The 9272-nt window shown below is 43.7% G+C and overlaps 1 pseudogene; it reads right to left on the minus strand.

Moving 5' to 3' along the window:
* Positions 1 to 6993: 6993 nt before the first annotated feature.
* Positions 6994 to 7994, minus strand: LOC129491953 (small ribosomal subunit protein uS5-like; annotated as a pseudogene).
* Between the last annotated feature and the right edge of the window lie 1278 nt (positions 7995 to 9272).

Consider the following 9272-nt stretch of genomic DNA (forward strand, 5'->3'; position numbering starts at 1 on the left):
AAAAAAAAAAAAAAAAAAATATATATATATATATATATATATATATATATATATATATATATGCAAGGCCAGGCCTGGTGGCAGGTGCCTGTAATCCCAGCTACTTGGGAGGCTGAGGTAGGAGAATCACTTGAACCTGGGAGGTGGAGGTTGCAGTGACCGAGATTGCACCACTGCAGTTTAGCCTGGGCAATAACAGAGTGATATTCCATCTCAAAAAAAAAAAAAAGGAAAAGATATGCAATACTTAAAGAAAGTATCCAGAATCCACAAAGGGTGATAAATAAATAAGAAAGAGATAAACTATCCAGTATAAAGAGAGATGGGGGTACAAACCCACAGTTCACAGAATAGGAAACAGAGTCAAGAAACATTTGACAAGATGCTCAATTTCACTAGTAATATGAAAAAGAATAGTTAAATGGAATACTGAAATTAAACCACTTTGCATCCATCAGAGAAGCAAAAAGTCCAAATTCTAATAATAATAAGCATTGACAAAGACATGGACAAACTTCATTTATTTCAAGAGGAAAGACCATGGTTACAACCACTCTGGAGAAAAACTGGGTAAGATCTCATAAAGTTAAAGGTATACTCAGAAATTCCAAAACACTCAGAAATTCCACAACACTCAGAAATTCCACAACACTCAGAAATTCCACCTCTAGGCATAGACCATTGAGAAATTCTTGCACATGTAGACCAGGAAATACATATAGCTCATAGCTCTGTTGTTTATGATGATGGCAAAGCATAACCATCCTAAAAATCCATCAACAGTCAACTAGATAAAGAGATTTTTAAATTAACACAGGGCAATTACTATGTTTCAGGAATGTTCTATTGTAAGAATGTTAAAAATATTAAATTACTTAACTTTCAAAAGAACTCTATGAGGTAGGTATGTTTTTATGAATTTTAATACTTCCACTATTTTTAGTGACTATTTTCCCCATTTTATAGATTAGGATCTTAAGACACACAAAGATAAGCCCAAGGTCACTCATCTGGTTAGAAATAAAGTCATACGGTGGAACACTACAGAACAAAGGAAAGGAATGAAATAAAATTATATGTAGCATTATGGATAAATATCAAACTGTGAGAAAAAGTAGGTTGTAGACTGATAGAGTAACATACTATTACATTAGTCTGAAAGATGCAAATCAATACTGCATTAGTTTCCTAGGGCTGCCATAACAAATAAGCACGAACTGGGTAACTGACAACAGAAATGTATCCTCTCACCCTTTTGGAGGTCAGAAGTTGGAATCCAAGGGACCAGCAGGACAGCACTCCTTCAAAGGCCCTAGAGGTTCCTGCCTGGCCCTTTCCAGCTTCCGGTGGCTCCAGGACTCCCTTGGCTTGTGGCCGTATCACTCCCGTCTCTGCCTCCATCTTCACACGGTCTTCTCTTTTCTCTCTTTTTTTTTTTTTTAATTTATTTTATTTTAATTTTTTTTTTTTTTTGAGACGGAGTCTCGCTCTGTCGCCCAGGCTGGAGTGCAGTGGCGCAATCTCGGCTCACTGCAAGCTCCGCCTCCCGGGTTCACGCCATTCTCCTGCCTCAGCCTCTCCGAGTAGCTGGGACTACAGGCGCCCGCCACCACGCCTGGCTAATTTTTCTGTATTTTTTTTTTAGTAGAGACGGGGTTTCACTGTGGTCTCAATCTCCTGACCTCGTGATCCGCCCGCCAAGGCCTCCCAAAGTGCTAGGATTCTCTTTTCTCTCTTGTAAGGACACTGGTTGCTGGATTTAGGGTCCACCGGATGGTGGAGGATCATGTCTTTTCTATATCCGCCAAGACACTTCCCAAATAAGGGCACTCACAGGTTGCAGAGGGTCAGGATGTGGACATACCCTTTGGGAGGACCAGCATTCAACCCTCTACAAATATTGTCGGTAATTTACAGGTATTTACCTAAGTAATGAAATGCCATTTAAAAAAAAATCTCATGGAAATAATAAACACTAAACCCTCCTCTGGGAAAGAAGGGAGGGAGAGAGTAACAGGAGAGGAAGGTATTACAGAGGGGGTAAGTGTCTCTGTAATTTGTTCTCATTTTAATCCTGGAGCAAATATGGCATTTTAAATCTAAAGTTAATATAGCAACATGTTGAGCTTTGATAGGGCTGAGGAGCAGACACACACCTGTTGGCCATGATTTTCTCTGAAATTTTCTTTTCTTTTTTTTTTTTTTTTGTGACAGAGTCTCGCTCTGTTGCCCAAGCTGAAGTGCAGTGGTGTGAATCTTGGTTCACTGCAGCCTCCATCTCCCGGCTTCAAGCGATTCTCCTTCCTCAGCCTCCCGAGTAGCTGGGATTACAGGTGCCTGACACCATGTCTGGCTAACTTTTGTATTTTTAGTACAGGCGGGGTTTCACCATGTTAGCCAGGCTAGTCTCGAACTCCTGACCTCAGGTGATCCACCCACCTTGGCCTCTCAAAGTGCTGGGATTACAGGTGTGAGCCACTGTGCCCGGCTGATTTTCTTGGTAACTTTTTATAATTAAGAAATATTTCATAATGAAACAATGCAAAGATGTCCTCTGCCTTAACTCTATCATGGTATTTGGAAGAGTTACTTTTGACAGATCCTTGCTGAACCTTGTCTGCAGCTGTTATTAAACGTCTATGGTATTATCCACTACTTCTCAGTCCTGTTTGAATCAGCCCCAAGTCAGAGCTCCTGCATGCTTTCCCAGCTCACCTCTTAACATTTACAGCCTTTCCTCTCCACCATTTAGTTTGCTTTAGATGTTTTCTTATTAAGAACACCACTGCTCCAATAATGATGAACTGATTTCTAAATATCAAAGACTAATCCAACACAGAAATACCAAAGACTGCAGATAAGCAACATGGCTTCCTCGTGCTTCTAGAAAACGACTTTTCTCACGAGTCTTTTAAATCATGTTTTATCTTTACAGTAATGAGTACTCTTGCCTTCTTTGAGAACATCCTCACCTCTCCCAGAGAAGTTGTAGCATCAGCAAGTTGATGGGCTGAGACTTATTTCTCCTGGGGTGACCTGCCAATAGCAGTATCATTAGCACAGTCCCCTCTAAAGCACTAATTTTTTTCAATATTCTTTTAAAATTCTCCAGCCAAAAATGATGGGAACCATGATTATTCCTGGCCACTGCCATCTCTAAAGTGGAGTTACTTTTCTTTCTATACCCAGCCATATAAAATTAAGACAACTCACTTAAATATAATTACTGATGTTTTGAAAAATAAACAGCTAAAGTAAAGCTACAGCAGTTTTAGTAATGTACTGTTTTATTTTAGGTGATGGGAAAACCAAAAGTTATACAACTATTTATGAGGTTCAATGATGAAAGTAACACATTATTTAAAAAATTAAAATAATCTGAGTAATCATTATTGTATGGAATTTAAAATTAGAGGCAAGGTGAGGTGGCTCACACTTGTTATCCCAGCACTTTGGGAGGCCAAGGTGGGCAGATCACTTGAGGTCAGGAGTTTGAGACCAGCCTGGCCAACATGGCGAAACCCTGTCTCTACTAAAAATATAAAAATTAGCTGGGCATGCTGGCACTCACCTGTAATCTCAGCTACTCGGGAGGCTGAGGCAGGAGAATCGTTTGAACTCTGGAGGCAGAGGTTGCAGTGAGCTGAGATCATACCACTGCACTCCAGCCTGGGTGACAGAGCAAGATTCTGTCTCAAAAAAAAAAAAAAAAAGAAAGAAAGAAAGGAAAAGAAAAGAAACGAATTTAGAATTTAGAATCAGAAGACTTTAATTCCTGGTTCTTCCAGTGATCAGCTGTGTGACACTGGACAAGTTAGTTACGTAAATCTCAGTGTGCAACATTGGGCTAATGACAGCAACTACCTGATAAGATTGACATAGACATTAAAAAATAATAAATAGGCATTCCATGTATCATAGCTCAGGCTGCCATAACAAAATATCATAGACAGGGTGACTTAAACAACAGAAATGTATTTCTCACAGTTCTGTAAGCTGGAAGTCCAAGATCAAGGTGGCCACAAGGTGGTTTCATTCTCAGACCAATTCTCTTGGCCAGCAGATGGCAGCCTTCTCGCTGTGGGCTCACATGGCCTCTTATATGCCTGTGGGGAAAGAGAGAGGGCTCTCTGGTATCTCTTCGTGTAAGGACACTATCTATCCAGAGTCCCATCCTTCTGACCTTATTTAACCTTAATTACCTCCTTATAGGCCCTATCTTCAATTATAGTCACAGTTGGGGGTTAAGGCTTCAACATATCAATTTGGGGGTGACACAGTTCAGTGTGTAATACCTTGGTAATATTACTATCAGATATTTTAAGGCAGCCACAAGACTAGGTGCAGTGGCCTGTAATCTCAGCACTTTGGGAGGCCGAGGCGGGCAGATCACCTGAGGTAGAGAGTTCAAGACCAGCCTGACCAACATGGAGAAACCCCGTCTCTACTAAAAATACAAAATTAGCTGGACGTCGTGGCTCATGCCTGTAATCTCAGCTACCAGGGAGGCTGAGGCAGGAGAATCGCTTGAACCCGGGAGGTGGAAGTTGTGGTGAGCTGAGATCGTTCCATTGCACTCCAGCCTGGGCAACAAAAGCAAAAATCCGTCTCAAAAAAAAAAAAAAAAGGCAGCCACAGTACTTCTTCCATGCATGTTTGTTGTTTTTTATTGGCCTGACAGAAAAACCCATGAGAAATAAAAATGAAATACTAAGCCCCTCAACTCACTGAATGGACCCCCTCTTGGTCCAGGGGACCCCACAGTAACCTTGGAAACTGAGTTCTTGGCCATGACGGCATGGGGTCAGACACACTTCAATGTGCCCATCCCTTGCTGGCCACCATTAGGCTTTCTTTCCTAAGAGCGAAACAGAAACCAGTCTTTCAAATGATTCCACCGCTATTGACCAACCTGACACTGCTCCTCCTTTTTGCCTGATAAGAGACCACGGACCATGGACTCTACAAGGAATGTGCAGTTGAGATTTTTGTGTCCTCTGGTTCACCTTTTGAAGTCAGAAGGCTGAACACTCCGCCCTCCAATCATGCTAACACGGCCATTTTCTGAACATGGATCCCTTGGAGAAGCCAGAAGCTTTATTGCTCATGCACGTGTTTCCTCTTTCATAAAGATTCATGACTTCTCCTGTAGCTTATTAAACACGTATATTCAGCCACCTCATTCAGCGTATATTCTTGTTCCTGTTGCCCCTCCCTCAAAATGTCTGTTTCTGGCTTCCCAGCCTGTCAGATGGCCACCCTGCAGGCTGCACCCCTTTCCAAATTTATGAGCCTTGTCATTCTTCTGTTGACAACCACAATCCCTATGCCATAACTTCCACTGCATGAAAATTATATTGATAGGTGTAACCAAAATAAAGAGAATCTTCTCATGTATTTTATTAAGTTATGTAATTAGAGGTATGTGGAATTTTTCACTCTGCTTTCTCATGAAACAAAGCATAATCATTATTTCAATGCTCCTACAAAATAGTTATAATCACCACTGTCATGTCTTAATGTTTTACAGTTGGAATAGTAAAAACTATGTCCCTGTAATATACTAAAAAGTTTTAAGCGCTTACCTAAGAATATCCTTTAATGAAAGATGTTTGTTCAGGTTTCTGCCTCAGCCTCTGAGTAGCTGGGATTATAGGCATCCGCCACCACACCCGCCTAATTTTTGTATTTGTAGTAGAGACGAGGTTTCACCATGTTGGCCACGCTAATCTCAAACTCCTGACCTCAGGTGATGTGCCTGCCTTGGCCTCCCAAAGTGCTGGGATTACAGGTGTGAGCCACTGCACCTGGCCCATTGTACCATTTTCTTACTATGAAGATGTTTAAGTTATTTTTATTTAAACTTCCTGGGCAATAAAAATAATAAGTTACAGTTTTAAACACTGCTATATGTATTTACATATTATACGTTTCGAGAAGGCAATGAATGACAGATCACATCAGTTTATACTTTTACCACAGCAGTATGAGCTGCCATTTCCTGATACCCTCACAAATACTGATCATTATCGTTCCTTTCTACTCTCTGCCAAACTGGCAAATGGAAAATTACTTAACATTTTTATTTGCCTTTCTTTGGTTTCTATTGAGTTCAACTTTTTTTTTTTTTTTTTTTTTTTAAGATGGGGTCTCGCTCTGTTGCCAGGCTGCAGTGCAGTGGCGCGATCTTGGCTCACTGCAACCTCCACCTCCTGGGTTCAAGCAATTCTCCTGCCTCAACCTCCCAAGTAGCCGGGACTATAGGCACCCACCACCAAGCCTGGCTAATTTTTGTATTTTTAGTAAAGACAGGGTTTCACCATGTTGGCCAAGATGGTCTTGATCTCTTGACCTCATGATCTGCCCGCCTTGGCCTCCCAGAGTGCTGGGATTACAGGCGTAAACCACCGTGCCCGACCTGAGTTCAACTTTTTTCACACTTCTTGTTGTCCACCCAAGGTTTCATTTGTACAATACATATCTCTGATTAGTAGGGTTTTGTTAAGTACATGATGATATCTGCAATCTTGGGAAAGGGACTTTATGGGAGGTAACTTCACTATTCCTAAAACCTCCCAACTTGATTCTTCTTTTACTCAAAATATTATTAAATCCCACACTGACCCTGCACTGCAGCATCCTGAGAAAACTCCACCTGCGCCTTCTGGGTGTGACACAATTCCTACATTCCATTGTCAGGCAGATAGTGAAGATTACTTGGTACTAGGTGGGGGGATGTTTTATAGGAATTCCTGGACTTCGGTTTAATCCAATGTTGAATGCCAAACCCTCCAAGGTGACACTTCTTCTTTCATCATGTAGACTTTTCATCCTTAAATCTTCTTCTAGTGTGTTGCTGTGTAACCCTCCTTGACTGAATAAACAGTTAGGACTCTATTTCTCAACTCAGGGAGAATTCCTGTTACCTGATGTCTGAATTTGTCAGAAGTCTCACCCAGACTATTATAATCAATCTTTATTTTAGAAGCCGTTCTTTTTTCTTTTTTTCCCCCCCACAGGCTTAATTCACTTTATTTTTTGTGTATAAAACCCTGTGTTGTAGCCACAGCTGGAGCCTGGGTCCTCTGCACGGAGACTCTGGCGTCGGCCTTGACCAGGTGGTCAGTGAATTCCTGATAGGGAGACTTGGTGAATACAGGCTCCTTCCAAAGGTCGGGGGTCAGGTAGCTCTAGGTCTTAGAGCTGTAGGGTCAAAGGTGGCCTTGGCGAAGTTGCCCAGGGTGGCAGTGCAGCCCCGGGCTGAGGTGTATCAGCCATCCATACCAGCCATCATGAGCAGCTTCTTGGGCACAGGCGCCGAGACGATGCCAGTGCCCCTGGGCGCGGGGATGAAGCGCACCAGCACAGAGCCGCAGCGGCCTGTCACCTTGCAAGGGACGGTGTGGGGCTTGCGGATCTTGTTCCCCCAGTAGCCTCTGTGCACGGGGACAATGGAGAGCTTGGCCAGGATAATGGCCCCGCGGATGGGAATGGCCACTTCCTTGGAGCACTTAACACCCAGACCGACGTTGCAATTGTAGTCCCCGATGGCAACAAACGCTTTGAAACTGGTGCGCTGGCCGGCGCGGGTCTGCTTCTGCACCGGCATAATCTTCAAAACCTCGTCCTTGAGAGAGGCCCCCAGGAAAAAGTCAATGATCTCAGATTCCTTGATGGGCAGGGAGAAGAGATAGATCTCCTCCAGGGACTTGATCTTCATGTCCTTGACCAGGAGGCCCAGCTTGGTAATGGGCGTCCACCCCTTATCCTTGGCCTTGACTTCGCGAGCTCCGCAGCCTCGGCCCTGGTCCGGTCCACGGCCAGGTCCACGGCCGCGACCCCGGCCCGGATGCCACTGCGGAAACCTCGGCGGAAACCTCCTCGGAAACCTCCGCGGAAACCTCCTCGGAAACCTCCGCGGAAACCACCGCAGTTCCCCATCCCAGGGTCCCCCAGGGCTTCCGGGCCCCCGCTGCACCGGCGTTATCCGCCATTTGGTGTTTTCTCGGAGAAGACGTAGAGGCTGTTCTTGTTCGTCATCACTACTTAACATCCTTTGTTTTAGAAGCTCTTCTATGTTCCTCATCGCTACGTAACATCCTTTGTTTTAGAAGCTCTTCTATGTTCATCACTATGTAACTTGTTTGTTTTAGAAGCTGTTCTATGTTCGCCATCACGACGTAACATCCTTTGTTTCCTGTTCTTAATGGCTTTCGGAGAAATCCCGAAGTCAGAAGCACACCGGCATCCACTTTCGGCCGCCCTGCCTGAATATGACATGGATGGGTGTGACCAACATTGAGTCTTCAGGAGGCTCGGTTTGGTAACTTAGGCATAGTTAATACATCCACATCATTTTTCTAAATTCTATGTTCTTTCATCTCTTTCTCCACATTTATTCATCTAAAAATGGTGGGAGAGGTTCAAAATTTTTTTTTAAAACACACTGAAGAATAGCGAGCCTTCTTCATTTGGAATTCATCCCAGTGTTAAAACAAATGAAAGAATATTGTGCAAATTTCCAGGAAAATGTCAATGATGACTGGCTAAATTGGAACAAATATCGAAAGACTCCAAAATGTTTACATCCCAGCTGGAGGCAAGTATTTCATTCCAAGTCAGGGACGGGACAAAGTGAGGCTGCAGCAGCAGAACGGGCGCAGCCTGGGTCCCAGCCCTCAGCATCACCAAGGCGCGTTTGTCCTTGAGGACACCAGGAGCTGTGACAAGTCCTGTTCCTTTGGTTTTAGAGGTTTTGTTGCAGAAGCCATCCCCATTTTGACCACTCCAATAATACTGTAAGCAGAGTTAAAAAGCTGAAGCGGGTACACTGTGCCTCCAGGTTGTGTTTGTGGATGATACCCTGTGAGGGTCTGAATGTCATCTGACAGTTGCATCATTTCCGTGGAAGAACACGTGTAGACAGGCCAGCCAGTGGCCCTCTCTGTACAGCAGTGGCTGTGGCACTCAGTGTTGAGTGTGGAACTAGGACTGTGTGATCACCTCCCAGTACTTCCCTTTACTTATCTTTTTTTTGTTTTTTCTTTTTTGAGACAGTCTTGCTCTGTCACCCAGGCTGGAGTGCAGTGATGTGATCTCAGTTCACTGCAACCTCCACCTCCCGGGTTCAAGCGATTCTCCTGCCCAGCCTCCTGAGTAGCTGGGATTACAGGCACCTGCCACCATAGCTGGCTAATTTTGTTTTGTATTTTTAGTAGAGAAGGGGTTTCACCACGTTGGCCAGGCTGGTCTCAAACTCCTGACGTCAGGTG

This window comes from Symphalangus syndactylus, chromosome 1 (assembly GCF_028878055.3).
Source record: "Symphalangus syndactylus isolate Jambi chromosome 1, NHGRI_mSymSyn1-v2.1_pri, whole genome shotgun sequence".
Lineage (NCBI taxonomy): Eukaryota > Metazoa > Chordata > Mammalia > Primates > Hylobatidae > Symphalangus > Symphalangus syndactylus.